A 27,518-nucleotide genomic window follows, 5' to 3' on the forward strand; every position below is an offset into this window, starting at 1 on the left:
GTAGGAGTTGGATATTACATTCTTGCTATACGAAGGGTCTCATGTTTGGAATGGGAAGGAGTTGGATATCACATATGCTATAGGAAGTGTCTCAGGTTTGGAACGGGAAGGAGTTGGATATCACATCTTATGTTATAGGAAGGGTCTCAGGTTTGGTATAAGCATTGAGATATCACATCTCTGCTATCGGAAGTGGCTCAGGATTGGAATGGGAAGGAGTTGGATATCCCATCTCATGTTATAGGACGGGTCTCTGGTTTGGTATTAGAATCATTGAGATATCACATCGCATGCTGTAGGAAGGGTCTAAGGATTGGAATGGGATGGACTTGGATATCACATCTCATGCTATAGGTAGGCTCTCAGGTTTGGTATAAGCATTGAGATATCACATCTCATGCTATAGGAAGGGTCTCAGGATTGGAATGGGAAGGATTTGGATATCACATCTCATGCTATAGGAAGGGTCTCAGGTTTGGTATAACCATGGAGATAGCACTTCTCATGCTACAGGAATTGTCTCAGGATTGGAATGGGAAGGAGTTGGATATCACATCTCATGTTATAGGAAGGATCTCAGGTTTGGTATTAGAAGCATTGAGACGTCACATCTCATGCTATAGGAAGGGTCTCAGGATTGGAATGGGAAGGAGTTGGATATCACATCTCATGCTATAGGAAGGGTCTCAGATTTGGTATAAGCATTGAGATATCACATCTCATGCTATAGGAAGGGTCTCAGGATTGGAATGGGAAGGAGTTGTATATGACATCTCAGGCCATAGGAAGGGTCTCAGGTTTGGTATAAGCATTGAGATATCACATCTCTGCTATCGGAAGGGTCTCAGGATTTTAATGGGAAGGACTTGGATGTCACATCTCATGCTATAGGGAGGGTCTCAAGTTTGATATTAGAAGCATTGAGATATCACATCTCATGCTATCGGAAGGATCTCAGGTTTGGTATTAGAAGCATTGAGATATCACATCTCATGCTATCAGAAGGGTCTCAGGATTGGAATGGGAAGGAGTTGGATATCACATCTCATGCTAAAGGGAGGGTCTCAGGTTTGGAAGGGGAAGGATTTGGATATCACATCTCATGTTATCGGAAGGATCTCAGGTTTGGTATTAGAAGTATTGAGATATCACATCTCATGCTATAGGAAGGGTCTCAGGATTGGAATGGGAAGGAGTTGTATATGACATCTCAGGCCATAGGAAGGGTCTCAGGTTTGGTATAAGCATTGAGATATCACATCTCTGCTATCGGAAGGATCTCAGGATTTCAATGGGAAGGACTTGGATGTCACATCTCATGCTATAGGGAGGGTCTCAAGTTTGATATTAGAAGCATTGAGATATCACATCTCATGCTAAAGGAAAAGTCTCAGGTTTGGTAGAATCATTGAGATATCACATCTCATGCTATCGGAAATGTCTCAGGATTGGAATGGGAAGGAGCTGGATATCACATCTCATGCTAAAGGAAGGGTCTCAGGTTTGGAACGGGAAGGAGTTGGATATCACATCTCATGTTATAGGAAGGGTCTCAGGTTTGGTATAAGCATTGAAATATCATATCTCTGCTATCGGAAGTGTCTCAGGATTGGAATGGGAAGGAGTTGGATATCCCATCTCATGTTATAGGACGGGTCTCAGGTTTGTTATTAGAATCATTGAGATATCATATTGCATGCTGTAGGAAGGGTCTAAGTATTGGAATGGGAAGGACTTGGATATCACATCTCATGCTATAGATAGGCTCTCAGGTTTGGAAAGGGAAGGAGTTGGATATCACATTTCATGTTAGAGGAAGGATCTCAGGTTTGGTATTAGAGGCATTGAGACATCACATCTCATGCTATAGGAAGGGTTTTAGGATTGGAATGGGAAGGAGTTGGATATCACATCTCATGCTATAGGAAGGGTCTCAGGTTAGGTATAAGCATTGAGATATCACATCTCATGCTATAGGAAGGGTCTCAGGATTGGAATGGGAAGGAGTTGTATATCCCATCTCATGTTATAGGAAGAGTCTCAGGTTTGGTATTAGAAGCATTGAGATATTACATCTCATGCTATAGGAAGTGTCTCAGGATTGGAATGGGAAGGACTTGGATATCACATCTCATGCTATAGGGAGGGTCTCAAGTTTGATATTAGAAGCATTGAGATATCACATCTCATGCTATAGGAAGGGTCTCAGGATTAGAATGGGAAGGAGTTGGATATCACATCTCATGCTATAGGAAGGGTCTCAGGTTTGGTATAAGCATTGAGATATCACATCTCTGCAATTGAAAGGGTCTCAGAATTGGAATGGGAAGGAGTTGGATATCCCATCTCATGTTATAGGAAGAGTCTCAGGTTTGGTATTAGAAGCATTGAGATATTACATCTCATGCTATAGGAAGTGTCTCAGGATTGGAATGGGAAGGACTTGGATATCACATCTCATGCTATAGGGAGGGTCTCAAGTTTGATATTAGAAGCATTGAGATATCACATCTCATGCTATAGGAAGGGTCTCAGGATTAGAATGGGAAGGAGTTGGATATCACATCTCATGCTATAGGAAGGGTCTCAGGTTTGGTATAAGCAGTGAGATATCACATCTCATGCTATAGGAAGTGTCTCAGGATTGGAATGGGAAGGAGTTGGATATCACATCTCATGTTATAGGAAGGATCTCAGGTGTGGTATAAGCATTGAGATATCACATCTCTGCTATCGGAATGGTCTCAGGATTGGAATGGAAAGGAGTTGGATATTCCCATCTCATGTTATAGGAAGGGTCTCAGGTTTGGTATTAGAAGCATTGAGATATCACTTCTCATGCTATAGGAAGGGTCTCATGATTGGAATGGGAAGGACTTGGATATCACATCTCATGCTATAGGGAGGGTCTGAAGTTTGATATTAGAAGCATTGAGATATCACATCTCATGATATCGGAAGGGTCTCAGGATTGGAATGGGAAGGAGTTGGATATCACATCCATGATAAAGGAAGGGTCTAAGGTTTGGAAGGGGAAGGATTTGGATATCACATCTCATGTTATAGGACGGGTCTCAGGTTTGGTATTAGAAGCATTGAGATATCAAGTCTCATGGTATAGGAAGGGTCTCAGAATTGGAATGGGAAGGAGTTGGATATCACATCTCAAGCTATAGTAAGGGTCTCAGGATTGGAATGGGAAGGAGTTTGATATCACATCTCATGCCATAGTATGGGTCTCAGGTTTGGTAGAAGCATTGGGATATCACATCTCATGCTATCGGAAGGGTATCAGTATTGGATTTGGAAGGAGTTGGATATCTCATCTCATGCTATAGGAAGGGTCTCAGGTTGGAATGGGAAGGAGTTGGATATCACATCTCATGTTATAGGAAGGGTCTCAGGATTGGAATGGGAAGGACTTGGATATCATATCTCATGCTATAGGAAGGCTCTCAGGTTTGGAAGGGGAAGGAGTTGGATATCACATTTCATGGTAGAGGAAGGATCTCAGGTTTGGTATAAGAGGCATTGAGATATCACATCTCATGCTATAGGAAGGGTCTCAGGTTTGGTATAAGCAGTGAGATATCACATCTCATGCTATAGGAAGTGTCTCAGGATTGGAATGGGAAGGAGTTGGATATCACATCTCATGCCATAGTATGGGTCTCAGGTTTGGTAGAAGCATTGGGATATCACATCTCATGCTATCGGAAGGGTATCAGTATTGGATTTGGAAGGAGTTGGATATCCCATCTCATGTTATAGGAAGGGTCTCAGGATTGGAATGGGAAGGCCTTGGATATCATATCTCATGCTATAGGAAGGCTCTCAGGTTTGGAAGGGAAAGGAGTTGGATATCACATCTCATGTTATAGGAAGGGTCTCAGGATTGGAATGGGAAGGACTTGGATATCATATCTCATGCTATAGGAAGGCTCTCAGGTTTGGAAGGGGAAGGAGTTGGATATCACATCTCATGCTATAGGAAGAGTCTCAGGTTTGGTATAAGCATTGAGATATCACATCTCATGCTATAGGAATGGTCTCAGGATTGGAATGGGTAGGAGTTGGATATTACATTCTTGCTATAGGAAGGGTCTCATGTTTGGAAAGGGAAGGAGTTGGATATCTCATATGCTATAGGAAGGATCTCAGGTTTGGTATTAGAAGCATTGAGATGTCACATCTCATGCTATCGGAAGGGTCTCAGGATTGGAATGGGAATGATTTGGATATCACATCTCATGTTATAGGAAGGGTCTCAGGTTTGGTATAAGCATTGAGATATCACATCTCTGCTATTGGAAGTGGCTCAGGATTGGAATGGGAAGGATTTGGATATCCCATCTCATGTTATAGGACGGGTCTCTGGTTTGGTATTAGAATCATTGAGATATCACATCGCATGCTGTAGGAAGGGTCTAAGGATTGGAATGGGATGGACTTGGACATCACATCTCATGCTATAGGTAGGCTCTCAGGTTTGGTATAAGCATTGAGATATCACATCTCATGCTATAGGAAGGGTCTCAAGATTGGAATGGGACGGATTTGGATATCACATCTCATGCTTTAGGAAGGGTCTCAGGTTTGGTATACGCATGGAGATATCACTTCTCATGCTATAGGAAGGGTCTCAGGATTGGAATGAGAAGGAGTTGGATATCACATCTCATGCTATAGGAAGGGTCTCAGATTTGGTATAAGCATTGAGATATCACATCTCATGCTATAGGAAGGGTCTCAGGATTGGAATGGGAAGGAGTTGTATATGACATCTCAGGCCATAGGAAGGGTCTCAGGTTTGGTATAAGCATTGAGATATCACATCTCTGCTATCGGAAGGGTCTCAGGATTGGAATGGGAAGGACTTGGATGTCAAATCTCATGCTATAGGGAGGGTCTCAAGTTTGATATTAGAAGCATTGAGATAACAAATCTCATGATATCGGAAGGGTCTCAGGATTGGAATGGGAAGGAGTTGGATATCACATCTCATGATATATGAAGGGTCTCAGGTTTGGAAGGGGAAGGATTTGGATATCACATCTCATGTTATAGGACGGGTATCAGGTTTGGTATTAGAAGCATTGAGATATCAAGTCTCATGGTATAGGAAGGGTCTCAGAATTGGAATGGGAAGGAGTTGGATAACACATCTCAAGCTATAGCAAGGGTCTCAGGATTGGAATGGGAAGAAGTTTGATATCACATCTCATGCCATAGTATGGGTCTCATGTTTGGTAGAAGCATTGGGATATCACATCTCATGCTATCGGAAGGGTATCAGTATTGGATTTGGAAGGAGTTGGATATCCCATCATGCTATAGGAAGGGTCTCAGGTTGGAATGGGAAGGAGTTGGATATCACATCTCATGTTATAGGAAGGGTCTCAGGATTGGAATGGGAAGGACTTGGATATCATATCTCATGCTATGGGAAGGCTCTCAGGTTTGGAAGGGGAAGGAGTTGGATATCACATCTCAAGCTATAGGAAGGGTCTCAGGTTTGGTATTAGAAGCATTGAGATATCACATCTCATGCTATAGGAAGGGTCTCAGGATTGGAAGGGGAAGGAGTTGGATATCACATCTCATGCTAAAGGAAGGGTCTCAGGTTTGGAACGGGAAGGAGTTGGATATCACATCTCATGTTATAGGAAGGGTCTCAGGTTTGGTATAAGCATTGAGATATCATATCTCTGCTATCGGAAGTGTCTCAGGATTGGAATGGGAAGGAGTTGGATATCCCATCTCATGTTATAGGATGGGTCTCAGGTTTGTTATTAGAATCATTGAGATATCATATTGCATGCTGTAGGAAGGGTCTAAGTATTGGAATGGGAAGGACTTGGATATCACATCTCATGCTATAGATAGGCTCTCAGGTTTGGAGGAAAGGGAAGGAGTTGGATATCACATTTCATGTTAGAGGAAGGATCTCAGGTTTGGTATTAGAGGCATTGAGACATCACATCTCATGCTATAGGAAGGGTCTCAGGATTGGAATGGGAAGGAGTTGGATATCACATCTCATGCTATAGGAAGGGTCTCAGGTTAGGTATAAGCATTGAGATATCACATCTCATGCTATAGGAAGGGTCTCAGGATTGGAATGGGAAGGAGTTGTATATGACATCTCATGCCGTAGGAAGGGTCTCAGGTTTGGTATAAGCATTGAGATATCACATCTCTGCAATCGAAAGGGTCTCAGGATTGGAATCGGAAGGAGTTGGATATCCCATCTCATGTTATAGGAAGAGTCTCAGGTTTGGTATTAGAAGCATTGAGATATTACATCTCATGCTATAGGAAGTGTCTCAGGTTTGGTATAAGCATTGAGATATCACATCTCTGCTATCGGAATGGTCTCAGGATTGGAATGGGAAGGAGTTGGATATTCCCATCTCATGATAAAGGAAGGGTCTAAGGTTTGGAAGGGGAAGGATTTGGATATCACATCTCATGTTATAGGACGGGTCTCAGGTTTGGTATTAGAAGCATTGAGATATTACATCTCATGCTATAGGAAGTGTCTCAGGATTGGAATGGGAAGGACTTGGATATCACATCTCATGCTATAGGGAGGGTCTCAAGTTTGATATTAGAAGCATTGAGATATCACATCTCATGCTATAGGAAGGGTCTCAGGATTAGAATGGGAAGGAGTTGGATATCACATCTCATGCTATAGGAAGGGTCTCAGGTTTGGTATAAGCAGTGAGATATCACATCTCATGCTATAGGAAGTGTCTCAGGATTGGAATGGGAAGGAGTTGGATATCACATCTCATGTTATAGGAAGGATCTCAGGTTTGGTATAAGCAGTGAGATATCACTTCTCATGCTATAGGAAGGGTCTCAGGATTGGAATGGGAAGGACTTGGATATCACATCTCATGCTATAGGGAGGGTCTGAAGTTTGATATTAGAAGCATTGAGATATGACATCTCATGATATCGGAAGGGTCTCAGGATTGGAATGGGAAGGAGTTGGATATCACATCTCATGATAAAGGAAGGGTCTAAGGTTTGGAAGGGGAAGGATTTGGATATCACATCTCATGTTATAGGACGGGTCTCAGGTTTGGTATTAGAAGCATTGAGATATCAAGTCTCATGGTATAGGAAGGGTCTCAGAATTGGAATGGGAAGGAGTTGGATATCACAACTCAAGCTATAGTAAGGGTCTCAGGATTGGAATGGGAAGGAGTTTTATATCACATCTCCTGCCATAGTATGGGTCTCAGGTTTGGTAGAAGCATTGGGATATCACATCTCATGCTATCGGAAGGGTATCAGTATTGTATTTGGAAGGAGTTGGATATCCCATCTCATGCTATAGGAAGGGTCTCAGGTTGGAATGGGAAGGAGTTGGATATCACATCTCATGTTATAGGAAGGGTCTCAGGATTGGAATGGGAAGGACTTGGATATCATATCTCATGCTATAGGAAGGCTCTCAGGTTTGGAAGGGGAAGGAGTTGGATATCACATTTCATGTTAGAGGAAGGATCTCAGGTTTGGTATAAGAGGCATTGAGATATCACATCTCATGCTATAGGAAGGGTCTCAGGTTTGGTATAAGCAGTGAGATATCACATCTCATGCTATAGGAAGTGTCTCAGGATTGGAATGGGAAGGAGTTGGATATCACATCTCATGCCATAGTATGGGTCTCAGGTTTGGTAGAAGCATTGGGATATCACATCTCATGCTATCGGAAGGGTATCAGTATTGGATTTGGAAGGAGTTGGATATCCCATCTCATGTTATAGGAAGGGTCTCAGGATTGGAATGGGAAGGCCTTGGATATCATATCTCATGCTATAGGAAGGCTCTCAGGTTTGGAAGGGAAAGGAGTTGGATATCACATCTCATGTTATAGGAAGGGTCTCAGGATTGGAATGGGAAGGACTTGGATATCATATCTCATGCTATAGGAAGGCTCTCAGGTTTGGAAGGGGAAGGAGTTGGATATCACATCTCATGCTATAGGAAGAGTCTCAGGTTTGGTATAAGCATTGAGATATCACATCTCATGCTATAAGAATGGTCTCAGGATTGGAATGGGTAGGAGTTGGATATTACATTCTTGCTATAGGAAGGGTCTCATGTTTGGAATGGGAAGGAGTTGGATATCACATATGCTATAGGAAGGATCTCAGGTTTGGTATTAGAAGCATTGAGATGTCACATCTCATGCTATCGGAAGGGTCTCAGGATTGGAATGGGAATGATTTGGATATCACATCTCATGTTATAGGAAGGGTCTCAGGTTTGGTATAAGCATTGAGATATCACATCTCTGCTATCGGAAGTGGCTCAGGATTGGAATGGGAAGGAGTTGGATATCCCATCTCATGTTATAGGACGGGTCTCTGGTTTGGTATTAGAATCATTGAGATATCACATCGCATGCTGTAGGAAGGGTCTAAGGATTGGAATGGGATGGACTTGGACATCACATCTCATGCTATAGGTAGGCTCTCAGGTTTGGTATAAGCATTGAGATATCACATCTCATGCTATAGGAAGGGTCTCAAGATTGAAATGGGACGGATTTGGATATCACATCTCATGCTATAGGAAGGGTCTCAGGTTTGGTATACGCATGGAGATATCACTTCTCATGCTATAGGAAGGGTCTCAGGATTGGAATGAGAAGGAGTTGGATATCACATCTCATGCTATAGGAAGGGTCTCAGATTTGGTATAAGCATTGAGATATCACATCTCATGCTATAGGAAGGGTCTCAGGATTGGAATGGGAAGGAGTTGTATATGACATCTCAGGCCATAGGAAGGGTCTCAGGTTTGGTATAAGCATTGAGATATCACATCTCTGCTATCGGAAGGGTCTCAGGATTGGAATGGGAAGGACTTGGATGTCAAATCTCATGCTATAGGGAGGGTCTCAAGTTTGATATTAGAAGCATTGAGATAACAAATCTCATGATATCGGAAGGGTCTCAGGATTGGAATGGGAAGGAGTTGGATATCACATCTCATGATATATGAAGGGTCTCAGGTTTGGAAGGGGAAGGATTTGGATATCACATCTCATGTTATAGGACGGGTCTCAGGTTTGGTATTAGAAGCATTGAGATATCAAGTCTCATGGTATAGGAAGGGTCTCAGAATTGGAATGGGAAGGAGTTGGATAACACATCTCAAGCTATAGCAAGGGTCTCAGGATTGGAATGGGAAGAAGTTTGATATCACATCTCATGCCATAGTATGGGTCTCATGTTTGGTAGAAGCATTGGGATATCACATCTCATGCTATCGGAAGGGTATCAGTATTGGATTTGGAAGGAGTTGGATATCCCATCATGCTATAGGAAGGGTCTCAGGTTGGAATGGGAAGGAGTTGGATATCACATCTCATGTTATAGGAAGGGTCTCAGGATTGGAATGGGAAGGACTTGGATATCATATCTCATGCTATGGGAAGGCTCTCAGGTTTGGAAGGGGAAGGAGTTGGATATCACATCTCAAGCTATAGGAAGGGTCTCAGGTTTGGTATTAGAAGCATTGAGATATCACATCTCATGCTATAGGAAGGATCTCAGGATTGGAATGGGAAGGAGTTGGATATCACATCTCAAGCTATAGGAAGGGTCTCAGGTTTGGTATAAGCATTGAGATATCACATCTCATGCTATAGGAAGGGTGTCAGAATTGGAATGGGGAGGAGTTGGATATCACATCTCATGTTATAGGAAAGATCTCAGGTTTGGTATTAGAAGCATTGAGACATCAAATCTCATGTTATAGGAAGGGTCTCAGGATTGGAATGGGAAGAAGTTGGATATCACATCTCATGCTATAGGAAGGGTCTCAGGATTGGAATGGGAAGGAGTTGTATATGACGTCTCATGCCATAGGAAGGGTCTCAGGTTTGGTATAAGCATTGAGATATCACATCACATGCTATAGGAAGGGTCTCAGGATTGGAATGGGAAGGACTTGGATATCACATCTCATGCTATAGGCAGGGTCTCAGGTTTGGAAAGGGAAGGAGTTGGATATCACATTTCATGTTAGAGGTAGGATCTCTGTTTTGGTATTAGAGGCATTGAGATATCACATCTCATGCTATCAGAAGGGTCTCAGGATTGGAATGGGAAGGAGTTGGATATCACATCTCATGCTAAAGGGAGGGTCTCAGGTTTGGAAGGGGAAGGAGTTTGATATCACATCTCATGCCATAGTATGGGTCTCAGGTTTGGTAGAAGCATTGGGATATCACATCTCATGCTATCGGAAGGGTATCAGTATTGGATTTGGAAGGAGTTGCATATCCCATCTCATGCTATAGGAAGGGTCTCAGGTTGGAATGGGAAGGAGTTGGATATCACATCTCATGTTATAGGAAGGGTTTCAGGATTGGAATGGGAAGGACTTGGATATCATATCTCATGCTATAGGAAGGGTCTCAGAATTGGAATAGGAAGGAGTTGGATATCACATCTCATGTTATAGGAAAGATCTCAGGTTTGGTATTAGAAGCATTGAGACATCAAATCTCATGTTATAGGAAGGGTCTCAGGATTGGAATGGGAATAAGTTGGATATCACATCTCATGCTATAGGAAGGGTCTCAGGTTTGGTATAAGCATTGAGATATCACATCTCATACTATAGGAAGGGTCTCAGGATTGGAATGGGAAGGAGTTGTATATGACATCTCATGCCATAGGAAGGGTCTCAGGTTTGGTATAAGCATTGAGATATCACATCACATGCTATAGGAAGGGTCTCAGGATTGGAATGGGAAGGACTTGGATATCACATCTCATGCTATAGGCAGGGTCTCAGGTTTGTAAAGGGAAGGAGTTGGATATCACATTTCATGTTAGAGGTAGGATCTCAGGTTTGGTATTAGAGGCATTGAGATATCACATCTCATGCTATCAGAAGGGTCTCAGGATTGGAATGGGAAGGAGTTGGATATCACATCTCATGCTAAAGGGAGGGTCTCAGGTTTGGAAGGGGAAGGAGTTTGATATCACATCTCATGCCATAGTATGGGTCTCAGGTTTGGTAGAAGCTTTGGGATATCACATCTCATGCTATCGGAAGGGTATCAGTATTGGATTTGGAAGGAGTTGGATATCCCATCATGCTATAGGAAGGGTCTCAGGTTGGAATGGGAAGGAGTTGGATATCACATCTCATGTTATAGGAAGGGTCTCAGGATTGGAATGGGAAGGACTTGGATATCATATCTCATGCTATGGGAAGGCTCTCAGGTTTGGAAGGGGAAGGAGTTGGATATCACATCTCAAGCTATAGGAAGGGTCTCAGGTTTGGTATTAGAAGCATTGAGATATCACATCTCATGCTATAGGAAGGGTCTCAGGATTGGAAGGGGAAGGAGTTGGATATCACATCTCATGCTAAAGGAAGGGTCTCAGGTTTGGAACGGGAAGGAGTTGGATATCACATCTCATGTTATAGGAAGGGTCTCAGGTTTGGTATAAGCATTGAGATATCATATCTCTGCTATCGGAAGTGTCTCAGGATTGGAATGGGAAGGAGTTGGATATCCCATCTCATGTTATAGGATGGGTCTCAGGTTTGTTATTAGAATCATTGAGATATCATATTGCATGCTGTAGGAAGGGTCTAAGTATTGGAATGGGAAGGACTTGGATATCACATCTCATGCTATAGATAGGCTCTCAGGTTTGGAGGAAAGGGAAGGAGTTGGATATCACATTTCATGTTAGAGGAAGGATCTCAGGTTTGGTATTAGAGGCATTGAGACATCACATCTCATGCTATAGGAAGGGTCTCAGGATTGGAATGGGAAGGAGTTGGATATCACATCTCATGCTATAGGAAGGGTCTCAGGTTTGGTATAAGCATTGAGATATCATATCTCTGCTATCGGAAGTGTCTCAGGATTGGAATGGGAAGGAGTTGGATATCCCATCTCATGTTATAGGATGGGTCTCAGGTTTGTTATTAGAATCATTGAGATATCATATTGCATGCTGTAGGAAGGGTCTAAGTATTGGAATGGGAAGGACTTGGATATCACATCTCATGCTATAGATAGGCTCTCAGGTTTGGAGGAAAGGGAAGGAGTTGGATATCACATTTCATGTTAGAGGAAGGATCTCAGGTTTGGTATTAGAGGCATTGAGACATCACATCTCATGCTATAGGAAGGGTCTCAGGATTGGAATGGGAAGGAGTTGGATATCACATCTCATGCCGTAGGAAGGGTCTCAGGTTTGGTATAAGCATTGAGATATCACATCTCTGCAATCGAAAGGGTCTCAGGATTGGAATCGGAAGGAGTTGGATATCCCATCTCATGTTATAGGAAGAGTCTCAGGTTTGGTATTAGAAGCATTGAGATATTACATCTCATGCTATAGGAAGTGTCTCAGGATTGGAATGGGAAGGACTTGGATATCACATCTCATGCTATAGGGAGGGTCTCAAGTTTGATATTAGAAGCATTGAGATATCACATCTCATGCTATAGGAAGGGTCTCAGGATTAGAATGGGAAGGAGTTGGATATCACATCTCATGCTATAGGAAGGGTCTCAGGTTTGGTATAAGCAGTGAGATATCACATCTCATGCTATAGGAAGTGTCTCAGGATTGGAATGGGAAGGAGTTGGATATCACATCTCATGTTATAGGAAGGATCTCAGGTTTGGTATAAGCATTGAGATATCACATCTCTGCTATCGGAATGGTCTCAGGATTGGAATGGGAAGGAGTTGGATATTCCCATCTCATGATAAAGGAAGGGTCTAAGGTTTGGAAGGGGAAGGATTTGGATATCACATCTCATGTTATAGGACGGGTCTCAGGTTCGGTATTAGAAGCATTGAGATATCACTTCTCATGCTATAGGAAGGGTCTCAGGATTGGAATGGGAAGGACTTGGATATCACATCTCATGCTATAGGGAGGGTCTGAAGTTTGATATTAGAAGCATTGAGATATGACATCTCATGATATCGGAAGGGTCTCAGGATTGGAATGGGAAGGAGTTGGATATCACATCTCATGATAAAGGAAGGGTCTAAGGTTTGGAAGGGGAAGGATTTGGATATCACATCTCATGTTATAGGACGGGTCTCAGGTTTGGTATTAGAAGCATTGAGATATCAAGTCTCATGGTATAGGAAGGGTCTCAGAATTGGAATGGGAAGGAGTTGGATATCACAACTCAAGCTATAGTAAGGGTCTCAGGATTGGAATGGGAAGGAGTTTGATATCACATCTCCTGCCATAGTATGGGTCTCAGGTTTGGTAGAAGCATTGGGATATCACATCTCATGCTATCGGAAGGGTATCAGTATTGGATTTGGAAGGAGTTGGATATCCCATCTCATGCTATAGGAAGGGTCTCAGGTTGGAATGGGAAGGAGTTGGATATCACATCTCATGTTATAGGAAGGGTCTCAGGATTGGAATGGGAAGGACTTGGATATCATATCTCATGCTATAGGAAGGCTCTCAGGTTTGGAAGGGGAAGGAGTTGGATATCACATTTCATGTTAGAGGAAGGATCTCAGGTTTGGTATAAGAGGCATTGAGATATCACATCTCATGCTATAGGAAGGGTCTCAGGTTTGGTATAAGCAGTGAGATATCACATCTCATGCTATAGGAAGTGTCTCAGGATTGGAATGGGAAGGAGTTGGATATCACATCTCATGCCATAGTATGGGTCTCAGGTTTGGTAGAAGCATTGGGATATCACATCTCATGCTATCGGAAGGGTATCAGTATTGGATTTGGAAGGAGTTGGATATCCCATCTCATGTTATAGGAAGGGTCTCAGGATTGGAATGGGAAGGCCTTGGATATCATATCTCATGCTATAGGAAGGCTCTCAGGTTTGGAAGGGAAAGGAGTTGGATATCACATCTCATGTTATAGGAAGGGTCTCAAGATTGGAATGGGAAGGACTTGGATATCATATCTCATGCTATAGGAAGGCTCTCAGGTTTGGAAGGGGAAGGAGTTGGATATCACATCTCATGCTATAGGAAGAGTCTCAGGTTTGGTATAAGCATTGAGATATCACATCTCATGCTATAGGAATGGTCTCAGGATTGGAATGGGTAGGAGTTGGATATTACATTCTTGCTATAGGAAGGGTCTCATGTTTGGAATGGGAAGGAGTTGGATATCACATATGCTATGGGAAGGATCTCAGGTTTGGTATTAGAAGCATTGAGATGTCACATCTCATGCTATCGGAAGGGTCTCAGGATTGGAATGGGAATGATTTGGATATCACATCTCATGTTATAGGAAGGGTCTCAGGTTTGGTATAAGCATTGAGATATCACATCTCTGCTATCGGAAGTGGCTCAGGATTGGAATGGGAAGGAGTTGGATATCCCATCTCATGTTATAGGACGGGTCTCTGGTTTGGTATTAGAATCATTGAGATATCACATCGCATGCTGTAGGAAGGGTCTAAGGATTGGAATGGGATGGACTTGGACATCACATCTCATGCTATAGGTAGGCTCTCAGGTTTGGTATAAGCATTGAGATATCACATCTCATGCTATAGGAAGGGTCTCAAGATTGGAATGGGACGGATTTGGATATCACATCTCATGCTATAGGAAGGGTCTCAGGTTTGGTATACGCATGGAGATATCACTTCTCATGCTATAGGAAGGGTCTCAGGATTGGAATGAGAAGGAGTTGGATATCACATCTCATGCTATAGGAAGGGTCTCAGATTTGGTATAAGCATTGAGATATCACATCTCATGCTATAGGAAGGGTCTCAGGATTGGAATGGGAAGGAGTTGTATATGACATCTCAGGCCATAGGAAGGGTCTCAGGTTTGGTATAAGCATTGAGATATCACATCTCTGCTATCGGAAGGGTCTCAGGATTGGAATGGGAAGGACTTGGATGTCAAATCTCATGCTATAGGGAGGGTCTCAAGTTTGATATTAGAAGCATTGAGATAACAAATCTCATGATATCGGAAGGGTCTCAGGATTGGAATGGGAAGGAGTTGGATATCACATCTCATGATATATGAAGGGTCTCAGGTTTGGAAGGGGAAGGATTTGGATATCACATCTCATGTTATAGGACGGGTCTCAGGTTTGGTATTAGAAGCATTGAGATATCAAGTCTCATGGTATAGGAAGGGTCTCAGAATTGGAATGGGAAGGAGTTGGATAACACATCTCAAGCTATAGCAAGGGTCTCAGGATTGGAATGGGAAGAAGTTTGATATCACATCTCATGCCATAGTATGGGTCTCATGTTTGGTAGAAGCATTGGGATATCACATCTCATGCTATCGGAAGGGTATCAGTATTGGATTTGGAAGGAGTTGGATATCCCATCATGCTATAGGAAGGGTCTCAGGTTGGAATGGGAAGGAGTTGGATATCACATCTCATGTTATAGGAAGGGTCTCAGGATTGGAATGGGAAGGACTTGGATATAATATCTCATGCTATGGGAAGGCTCTCAGGTTTGGAAGGGGAAGGAGTTGGATATCACATCTCAAGCTATAGGAAGGGTCTCAGGTTTGGTATTAGAAGCATTGAGATATCACATCTCATGCTATAGGAAGGATCTCAGGATTGGAATGGGAAGGAGTTGGATATCACATCTCAAGCTATAGGAAGGGTCTCAGGTTTGGTATAAGCATTGAGATATCACATCTCATGCTATAGGAAGGGTGTCAGAATTGGAATGGGAAGGAGTTGGATATCACATCTCATGTTATAGGAAAGATCTCAGGTTTGGTATTAGAAGCATTGAGACATCAAATCTCATGTTATAGGAAGGGTCTCAGGATTGGAATGGGAAGAAGTTGGATATCACATCTCATGCTATAGGAAGGGTCTCAGGATTGGAATGGGAAGGAGTTGTATATGACGTCTCATGCCATAGGAAGGGTCTCAGGTTTGGTATAAGCATTGAGATATCACATCACATGCTATAGGAAGGGTCTCAGGATTGGAATGGGAAGGACTTGGATATCACATCTCATGCTATAGGCAGGGTCTCAGGTTTGGAAAGGGAAGGAGTTGGATATCACATTTCATGTTAGAGGTAGGATCTCTGTTTTGGTATTAGAGGCATTGAGATATCACATCTCATGCTATCAGAAGGGTCTCAGGATTGGAATGGGAAGGAGTTGGATATCACATCTCATGCTAAAGGGAGGGTCTCAGGTTTGGAAGGGGAAGGAGTTTGATATCACATCTCATGCCATAGTATGGGTCTCAGGTTTGGTAGAAGCATTGGGATATCACATCTCATGCTATCGGAAGGGTATCAGTATTGGATTTGGAAGGAGTTGGATATCCCATCTCATGCTATAGGAAGGGTCTCAGGTTGGAATGGGAAGGAGTTGGATATCACATCTCATGTTATAGGAAGGGTTTCAGGATTGGAATGGGAAGGACTTGGATATCATATCTCATGCTATAGGAAGGGTCTCAGAATTGGAATAGGAAGGAGTTGGATATCACATCTCATGTTATAGGAAAGATCTCAGGTTTGGTATTAGAAGCATTGAGACATCAAATCTCATGTTATAGGAAGGGTCTCAGGATTGGAATGGGAATAAGTTGGATATCACATCTCATGCTATAGGAAGGGTCTCAGGTTTGGTATAAGCATTGAGATATCACATCTCATACTATAGGAAGGGTCTCAGGATTGGAATGGGAAGGAGTTGTATATGACATCTCATGCCATAGGAAGGGTCTCAGGTTTGGTATAAGCATTGAGATATCACATCACATGCTATAGGAAGGGTCTCAGGATTGGAATGGGAAGGACTTGGATATCACATCTCATGCTATAGGCAGGGTCTCAGGTTTGTAAAGGGAAGGAGTTGGATATCACATTTCATGTTAGAGGTAGGATCTCAGGTTTCGTATTAGAGGCATTGAGATATCACATCTCATGCTATCAGAAGGGTCTCAGGATTGGAATGGGAAGGAGTTGGATATCACATCTCATGCTAAAGGGAGGGTCTCAGGTTTGGAAGGGGAAGGAGTTTGATATCACATCTCATGCCATAGTATGGGTCTCAGGTTTGGTAGAAGCTTTGGGATATCACATCTCATGCTATCGGAAGGGTATCAGTATTGGATTTGGAAGGAGTTGGATATCCCATCTCATGCTATAGGAAGGGTCTCAGGTTGGAATGGGAAGGAGTTGGATATCACATCTCATGTTATAGGAAGGGTCTCAGGATTGGAATGGGAAGGACTTGGATATCATATCTCATGCTATAGGAAGGGTCTCAGAATTGGAATGGGAAGGAGTTGGATATCACATCTCATGTTATAGGAAAGATCTCAGGTTTGGTATTAGAAGCATTGAGACATCACATCTCATGCTATAGGAAGGGTCTCAGGATTGGAATGGGAAGGAGTTGGATATCACATCTCATGCTATAGGAAGGGTCTCAGGTTAGGTATAAGCATTGAGATATCACATCTCATGCTATAGGAAGGGTCTCAGGATTGGAATGGGAAGGAGTTGTATATGACATCTCATGCCGTAGGAAGGGTCTCAGGTTTGATATAAGCATTGAGATATCACATCTCTGCAATCGAAAGGGTCTCAGGATTGGAATCGGAAGGAGTTGGATATCCCATCTCATGTTATAGGAAGAGTCTCAGGTTTGGTATTAGAAGCATTGAGATATTACATCTCATGCTATAGGAAGTGTCTCAGGATTGGAATGGGAAGGACTTGGATATCACATCTCATGCTATAGGGAGGGTCTCAAGTTTGATATTAGAAGCATTGAGATATCACATCTCATGCTATAGGAAGGGTCTCAGGATTAGAATGGGAAGGAGTTGGATATCACATCTCATGCTATAGGAAGGGTCTCAGGTTTGGTATAAGCAGTGAGATATCACATCTCATGCTATAGGAAGTGTCTCAGGATTGGAATGGGAAGGAGTTGGATATCACATCTCATGTTATAGGAAGGATCTCAGGTTTGGTATAAGCATTGAGATATCACATCTCTGCTATCGGAATGGTCTCAGGATTGGAATGGGAAGGAGTTGGATATTCCCATCTCATGATAAAGGAAGGGTCTAAGGTTTGGAAGGGGAAGGATTTGGATATCACATCTCATGTTATAGGACGGGTCTCAGGTTTGGTATTAGAAGCATTGAGATATCACTTCTCATGAGATAGGAAGGGTCTCAGTATTGGAATGGGAAGGACTTGGATATCACATCTCATGCTATAGGGAGGGTCTGAAGTTTGATATTAGAAGCATTGAGATATGACATCTCATGATATCGGAAGGGTCTCAGGATTGGAATGGGAAGGAGTTGGATATCACATCTCATGATAAAGGAAGGGTCTAAGGTTTGGAAGGGGAAGGATTTGGATATCACATCTCATGTTATAGGACGGGTCTCAGGTTTGGTATTAGAAGCATTGAGATATCAAGTCTCATGGTATAGTAAGGGTCTCAGGATTGGAATGGGAAGGAGTTTGATATCACATCTCATGCCATAGTATGGGTCTCAGGTTTGGTAGAAGCATTGGGATATCACATCTCATGCTATCGGAAGTGTATCAGTATTGGATTTGGAAGGAGTTGGATATCTCATCTCATGCTATAGGAAGGGTCTCAGGTTGGAATGGGAAGGAGTTGGATATCACATCTCATGTTATAGGAAGGGTCTCAGGATTGGAATGGGAAGGACTTGGATATCATATCTCATGCTATAGGAAGGCTCTCAGGTTTGGAAGGGGAAGGAGTTGGATATCACATTTCATGGTAGAGGAAGGATCTCAGGTTTGGTATAAGAGGCATTGAGATATCACATCTCATGCTATAGGAAGGGTCTCAGGTTTGGTATAAGCAGTGAGATATCACATCTCATGCTATAGGAAGTGTCTCAGGATTGGAATGGGAAGGAGTTGGATATCACATCTCATGCCATAGTATGGGTCTCAGGTTTGGTAGAAGCATTGGGATATCACATCTCATGCTATCGGAAGGGTATCAGTATTGGATTTGGAAGGAGTTGGATATCCCATCTCATGTTATAGGAAGGGTCTCAGGATTGGAATGGGAAGGCCTTGGATATCATATCTCATGCTATAGGAAGGCTCTCAGGTTTGGAAGGGAAAGGAGTTGGATATCACATCTCATGTTATAGGAAGGGTCTCAGGATTGGAATGGGAAGGACTTGGATATCATATCTCATGCTATAGGAAGGCTCTCAGGTTTGGAAGGGGAAGGAGTTGGATATCACATCCCATGCTATAGGAAGAGTCTCAGGTTTGGTATAAGCATTGAGATATCACATCTCATGCTATAGGAATGGTCTCAGGATTGGAATGGGTAGGAGTTGGATATTACATTCTTGCTATAGGAAGGGTCTCATGTTTGGAATGGGAAGGAGTTGGATATCTCATATGCTATAGGAAGGATCTCAGGTTTGGTATTAGAAGCATTGAGATGTCACTCTCATGCTATCGGAAGGGTCTCAGGATTGGAATGGGAATGATTTGGATATCACATCTCATGTTATAGGAAGGGTCTCAGGTTTGATATAAGCATTGAGATATCACATCTCTGCTATCGGAAGTGGCTCAGGATTGGAATGGGAAGGAGTTGGATATCCCATCTCATGTTATAGGACGGGTCTCTGGTTTGGTATTAGAATCATTGAGATATCACATCGCATGCTGTAGGAAGGGTCTAAGGATTGGAATGGGATGGACTTGGACATCACATCTCATGCTATAGGTAGGCTCTCAGGTTTGGTATAAGCATTGAGATATCACATCTCATGCTATAGGAAGGGTCTCAAGATTGGAATGGGACGGATTTGGATATCACATCTCATGCTATAGGAAGGGTCTCAGGTTTGGTATACGCATGGAGATATCACTTCTCATGCTATAGGAAGGGTCTCAGGATTGGAATGAGAAGGAGTTGGATATCACATCTCATGCTATAGGAAGGGTCTCAGATTTGGTATAAGCATTGAGATATCACATCTCATGCTATAGGAAGGGTCTCAGGATTGGAATGGGAAGGAGTTGTATATGACATCTCAGGGCATAGGAAGGGTCTCAGGTTTGGTATAAGCATTGAGATATCACATCTCTGCTATCGGAAGGGTCTCAGGATTGGAATGGGAAGGACTTGGATGTCAAATCTCATGCTATAGGGAGGGTCTCAAGTTTGATATTAGAAGCATTGAGATAACAAATCTCATGATATCGGAAGGGTCTCAGGATTGGAATGGGAAGGAGTTGGATATCACATCTCATGATATATGAAGGCTCTCAGGTTTGGAAGGGGAAGGATTTGGATATCACATCTCATGTTATAGGACGGGTATCAGGTTTGGTATTAGAAGCATTGAGATATCAAGTCTCATGGTATAGGAAGGGTCTCAGAATTGGAATGGGAAGGAGTTGGATAACACATCTCAAGCTATAGCAAGGGTCTCAGGATTGGAATGGGAAGAAGTTTGATATCACATCTCATGCCATAGTATGGGTCTCATGTTTGGTAGAAGCATTGGGATATCACATCTCATGCTATCGGAAGGGTATCAGTATTGGATTTGGAAGGAGTTGGATATCCCATCATGCTATAGGAAGGGTCTCAGGTTGGAATGGGAAGGAGTTGGATATCACATCTCATGTTATAGGAAGGGTCTCAGGATTGGAATGGGAAGGACTTGGATATCATATCTCATGCTATGGGAAGGCTCTCAGGTTTGGAAGGGGAAGGAGTTGGATATCACATCTCAAGCTATAGGAAGGGTCTCAGGTTTGGTATTAGAAGCATTGAGATATCACATCTCATGCTATAGGAAGGGTCTCAGGATTGGAATGGGAAGGAGTTGGATATCACATCTCATGCTAAAGGAAGGGTCTCAGGTTTGGAACGGGAAGGAGTTGGATATCACATCTCATGTTATAGGAAGGGTCTCATGTTTGGTATAAGCATTGAGATATCATATCTCTGCTATCGGAAGTGTCTCAGGATTGGAATGGGAAGGAGTTGGATATCCCATCTCATGTTATAGGATGGGTCTCAGGTTTGTTATTAGAATCATTGAGATATCATATTGCATGCTGTAGGAAGGGTCTAAGTATTGGAATGGGAAGGACTTGGATATCACATCTCATGCTATAGATAGGCTCTCAGGTTTGGAGGAAAGGGAAGGAGTTGGATATCACATTTCATGTTAGAGGAAGGATCTCAGGTTTGGTATTAGAGGCATTGAGACATCACATCTCATGCTATAGGAAGGGTCTCAGGATTGGAATGGGAAGGAGTTGGATATCACATCTCATGCTATAGGAAGGGTCTCAGGTTAGGTATAAGCATTGAGATATCACATCTCATGCTATAGGAAGGGTCTCAGGATTGGAATGGGAAGGAGTTGTATATGACATCTCATGCCGTAGGAAGGGTCTCAGGTTTGGTATAAGCATTGAGATATCACATCTCTGCAATCGAAAGGGTCTCAGGATTGGAATCGGAAGGAGTTGGATATCCCATCTCATGTTATAGGAAGAGTCTCAGGTTTGGTATTAGAAGCATTGAGATATTACATCTCATGCTATAGGAAGTGTCTCAGGATTGGAATGGGAAGGACTTGGATATCACATCTCATGCTATAGGGAGGGTCTCAAGTTTGATATTAGAAGCATTGAGATATCACATCTCATGCTATAGGAAGGGTCTCAGGATTAGAATGGGAAGGAGTTGGATATCACATCTCATGCTATAGGAAGGGTCTCAGGTTTGGTATAAGCAGTGAGATATCACATCTCATGCTATAGGAAGTGTCTCAGGATTGGAATGGGAAGGAGTTGGATATCACATCTCATGTTATAGGAAGGATCTCAGGTTTGGTATAAGCATTGAGATATCACATCTCTGCTATCGGAATGGTCTCAGGATTGGAATGGGAAGGAGTTGGATATTCCCATCTCATGATAAAGGAAGGGTCTAAGGTTTGGAAGGGGAAGGATTTGGATATCACATCTCATGTTATAGGACGGGTCTCAGGTTTGGTATTAGAAGCATTGAGATATCACTTCTCATGCTATAGGAAGGGTCTCAGGATTGGAATGGGAAGGACTTGGATATCACATCTCATGCTATAGGGAGGGTCTGAAGTTTGATATTAGAAGCATTGAGATATGACATCTCATGATATCGGAAGGGTCTCAGGATTGGAATGGGAAGGAGTTGGATATCACATCTCATGATAAAGGAAGGGTCTAAGGTTTGGAAGGGGAAGGATTTGGATATCACATCTCATGTTATAGGACGGGTCTCAGGTTTGGTATTAGAAGCATTGAGATATCAAGTCTCATGGTATAGGAAGGGTCTCAGAATTGGAATGGGAAGGAGTTGGATATCACAACTCAAGCTATAGTAAGGGTCTCAGGATTGGAATGGGAAGGAGTTTGATATCACATCTCCTGCCATAGTATGGGTCTCAGGTTTGGTAGAAGCATTGGGATATCACATCTCATGCTATCGGAAGGGTATCAGTATTGGATTTGGAAGGAGTTGGATATCCCATCTCATGCTATAGGAAGGGTCTCAGGTTGGAATGGGAAGGAGTTGGATATCACATCTCATGTTATAGGAAGGGTCTCAGGATTGGAATGGGAAGGACTTGGATATCATATCTCATGCTATAGGAAGGCTCTCAGGTTTGGAAGGGGAAGGAGTTGGATATCACATTTCATGTTAGAGGAAGGATCTCAGGTTTGGTATAAGAGGCATTGAGATATCACATCTCATGCTATAGGAAGGGTCTCAGGTTTGGTATAAGCAGTGAGATATCACATCTCATGCTATAGGAAGTGTCTCAGGATTGGAATGGGAAGGAGTTGGATATCACATCTCATGCCATAGTATGGGTCTCAGGTTTGGTAGAAGCATTGGGATATCACATCTCATGCTATCGGAAGGGTATCAGTATTGGATTTGGAAGGAGTTGGATATCCCATCTCATGTTATAGGAAGGGTCTCAGGATTGGAATGGGAAGGCCTTGGATATCATATCTCATGCTATAGGAAGGCTCTCAGGTTTGGAAGGGAAAGGAGTTGGATATCACATCTCATGTTATAGGAAGGGTCTCAGGATTGGAATGGGAAGGACTTGGATATCATATCTCATGCTATAGGAAGGCTCTCAGGTTTGGAAGGGGAAGGAGTTGGATATCACATCTCATGCTATAGGAAGAGTCTCAGGTTTGGTATAAGCATTGAGATATCACATCTCATGCTATAGGAATGGTCTCAGGATTGGAATGGGTAGGAGTTGGATATTACATTCTTGCTATAGGAAGGGTCTCATGTTTGGAATGGGAAGGAGTTGGATATCACATATGCTATAGGAAGGATCTCAGGTTTGGTATTAGAAGCATTGAGATGTCACATCTCATGCTATCGGAAGGGTCTCAGGATTGGAATGGGAATGATTTGGATATCACATCTCATGTTATAGGAAGGGTCTCAGGTTTGGTATAAGCATTGAGATATCACATCTCTGCTATCGGAAGTGGCTCAGGATTGGAATGGGAAGGAGTTGGATATCCCATCTCATGTTATAGGACGGGTCTCTGGTTTGGTATTAGAATCATTGAGATATCACATCGCATGCTGTAGGAAGGGTCTAAGGATTGGAATGGGATGGACTTGGACATCACATCTCATGCTATAGGTAGGCTCTCAGGTTTGGTATAAGCATTGAGATATCACATCTCATGCTATAGGAAGGGTCTCAAGATTGGAATGGGATGGATTTGGATATCACATCTCATGCTATAGGAAGGGTCTCAGGTTTGGTATACGCATGGAGATATCACTTCTCATGCTATAGGAAGGGTCTCAGGATTGGAATGAGAAGGAGTTGGATATCACATCTCATGCTATAGGAAGGGTCTCAGATTTGGTATAAGCATTGAGATATCACATCTCATGCTATAGGAAGGGTCTCAGGATTGGAATGGGAAGGAGTTGTATATGACATCTCAGGCCATAGGAAGGGTCTCAGGTTTGGTATAAGCATTGAGATATCACATCTCTGCTATCGGAAGGGTCTCAGGATTGGAATGGGAAGGACTTGGATGTCAAATCTCATGCTATAGGGAGGGTCTCAAGTTTGATATTAGAAGCATTGAGATAACAAATCTCATGATATCGGAAGGGTCTCAGGATTGAAATGGGAAGGAGTTGGATATCACATCTCATGATATATGAAGGGTCTCAGGTTTGGAAGGGGAAGGATTTGGATATCACATCTCATGTTATAGGACGGGTCTCAGGTTTGGTATTAGAAGCATTGAGATATCAAGTCTCATGGTATAGGAAGGGTCTCAGAATTGGAATGGGAAGGAGTTGGATAACACATCTCAAGCTATAGCAAGGGTCTCAGGATTGGAATGGGAAGAAGTTTGATATCACATCTCATGCCATAGTATGGGTCTCATGTTTGGTAGAAGCATTGGGATATCACATCTCATGCTATCGGAAGGGTATCAGTATTGGATTTGGAAGGAGTTGGATATCCCATCATGCTATAGGAAGGGTCTCAGGATTGGAATGGGAAGGACTTGGATATCATATCTCATGCTATGGGAAGGCTCTCAGGTTTGGAAGGGGAAGGAGTTGGATATCACATCTCAAGCTATAGGAAGGGTCTCAGGTTTGGTATTAGAAGCATTGAGATATCACATCTCATGCTATAGGAAGGGTCTCAGGATTGGAATGGGAAGGAGTTGGATATCACATCTCAAGCTATAGGAAGGGTCTCAGGTTTGGTATAAGCATTGAGATATCACATCTCATGCTATAGGAAGGGTGTCAGAATTGGAATGGGAAGGAGTTGGATATCACATCTCATGTTATAGGAAAGATCTCAGGTTTGGTATTAGAAGCATTGAGACATCAAATCTCATGTTATAGGAAGGGTCTCAGGATTGGAATGGGAAGACGTTGGATATCACATCTCATGCTATAGGAAGGGTCTCAGGATTGGAATGGGAAGGAGTTGTATATGACGTCTCATGCCATAGGAAGGGTCTCAGGTTTGGTATAAGCATTGAGATATCACATCACATGCTATAGGAAGGGTCTCAGGATTGGAATGGGAAGGACTTGGATATCACATCTCATGCTATAGGCAGGGTCTCAGGTTTGGAAAGGGAAGGAGTTGGATATCACATTTCATGTTAGAGGTAGGATCTCTGTTTTGGTATTAGAGGCATTGAGATATCACATCTCATGCTATCAGAAGGGTCTCAGGATTGGAATGGGAAGGAGTTGGATATCACATCTCATGCTAAAGGGAGGGTCTCAGGTTTGGAAGGGGAAGGAGTTTGATATCACATCTCATGCCATAGTATGGGTCTCAGGTTTGGTAGAAGCATTGGGATATCACATCTCATGCTATCGGAAGGGTATCAGTATTGGATTTGGAAGGAGTTGGATATCCCATCTCATGCTATAGGAAGGGTCTCAGGTTGGAATGGGAAGGAGTTGGATATCACATCTCATGTTATAGGAAGGGTTTCAGGATTGGAATGGGAAGGACTTGGATATCATATCTCATGCTATAGGAAGGGTCTCAGAATTGGAATAGGAAGGAGTTGGATATCACATCTCATGTTATAGGAAAGATCTCAGGTTTGGTATTAGAAGCATTGAGACATCAAATCTCATGTTATAGGAAGGGTCTCAGGATTGGAATGGGAATAAGTTGGATATCACATCTCATGCTATAGGAAGGGTCTCAGGTTTGGTATAAGCATTGAGATATCACATCTCATACTATAGGAAGGGTCTCAGGATTGGAATGGGAAGGAGTTGTATATGACATCTCATGCCATAGGAAGGGTCTCAGGTTTGGTATAAGCATTGAGATATCACATCACATGCTATAGGAAGGGTCTCAGGATTGGAATGGGAAGGACTTGGATATCACATCTCATGCTATAGGCAGGGTCTCAGGTTTGTAAAGGGAAGGAGTTGGATATCACATTTCATGTTAGAGGTAGGATCTCAGGTTTGGTATTAGAGGCATTGAGATATCACATCTCATGCTATCAGAAGGGTCTCAGGATTGGAATGGGAAGGAGTTGGATATCACATCTCATGCTAAAGGGAGGGTCTCAGGTTTGGAAGGGGAAGGAGTTTGATATCACATCTCATGCCATAGTATGGGTCTCAGGTTTGGTAGAAGCTTTGGGATATCACATCTCATGCTATCGGAAGGGTATCAGTATTGGATTTGGAAGGAGTTGGATATCCCATCTCATGCTATAGGAAGGGTCTCAGGTTGGAATGGGAAGGAGTTGGATATCACATCTCATGTTATAGGAAGGGTCTCAGGATTGGAATGGGAAGGACTTGGATATCATATCTCATGCTATAGGAAGGGTCTCAGAATTGGAATGGGAAGGAGTTGGATATCACATCTCATGTTATAGGAAAGATCTCAGGTTTGGTATTAGAAGCATTGAGACATCACATCTCATGTTATAGGAAGGGTCTCAGGATTGGAATGGGAAGAAGTTGGATATCACATCTCATGCTATAGGAAGGGTCTCAGGTTTGGTATAAGCATTGAGATATCACATCTCATGCTATAGGAAGGGTCTCAGGATTGGAATGGGAAGAAGTTGGATATCACATCTCATGCTATAGGAAGGATCTCAGATTTGGTATTAGAAGCATTGAGATATCACATCTCATGCTATCGGAAGGGTCTCAGGATTGGAATGGGAAGGATTTGGATATCACATCTCATGTCATAGGAAGGATCTCAGGTTTGGTATTAGAAGCATTGATATATCACATCTCATGCTATAGGAATGGTCTCAGGATTGGAATGAGTAGGAGTTGGATATTACATTCTTGCTATAGGAAGGGTCTCATGTTTGGAATGGGAAGGAGTTGGATATCACATATGCTATAGGAAGGATCTCAGGTTTGGTATTAGAAGCATTGAGATATCACATCTCATGCTATCGGAAGGGTCTCAGGATTGGAATGGGAATGATTTGGATATCACATCTCATGTTATAGGAAGGGTCTCAGGTTTGGTATAAGCATTGAGATATCACATCTCTGCTATCGGAAGTGGCTCAGGATTGGAATGGGAAGGAGTTGGATATCCCATCTCATGTTATAGGACGGGTCTCTGGTTTGGTATTAGAATCATTGAGAGATCACATCGCATGCTGTAGGAAGGGTCTAAGGATTGGAATGGGATGGACTTGGACATCACATCTCATGCTATAGGTAGGCTTTCAGGTTTGGTATAAGCATTGAGATATCACATCTCATGCTATAGGAAGGGTCTCAGGATTGGAATGGGACGGATTTGGATATCACATCTCATGCTATAGGAAGGGTCTCAGGTTTGGTATACGCATGGAGATATCACTTCTCATGCTATAGGAAGGGTCTCAGGATTGGAATGGGAAGGAGTTGGATA

The sequence above is a fragment of the Ambystoma mexicanum genome, chromosome 13, assembly GCF_040938575.1.
Source record: "Ambystoma mexicanum isolate Mex_15411 chromosome 13, UKY_AmexF1_1, whole genome shotgun sequence".
NCBI classification, from domain to species: domain Eukaryota; kingdom Metazoa; phylum Chordata; class Amphibia; order Caudata; family Ambystomatidae; genus Ambystoma; species Ambystoma mexicanum.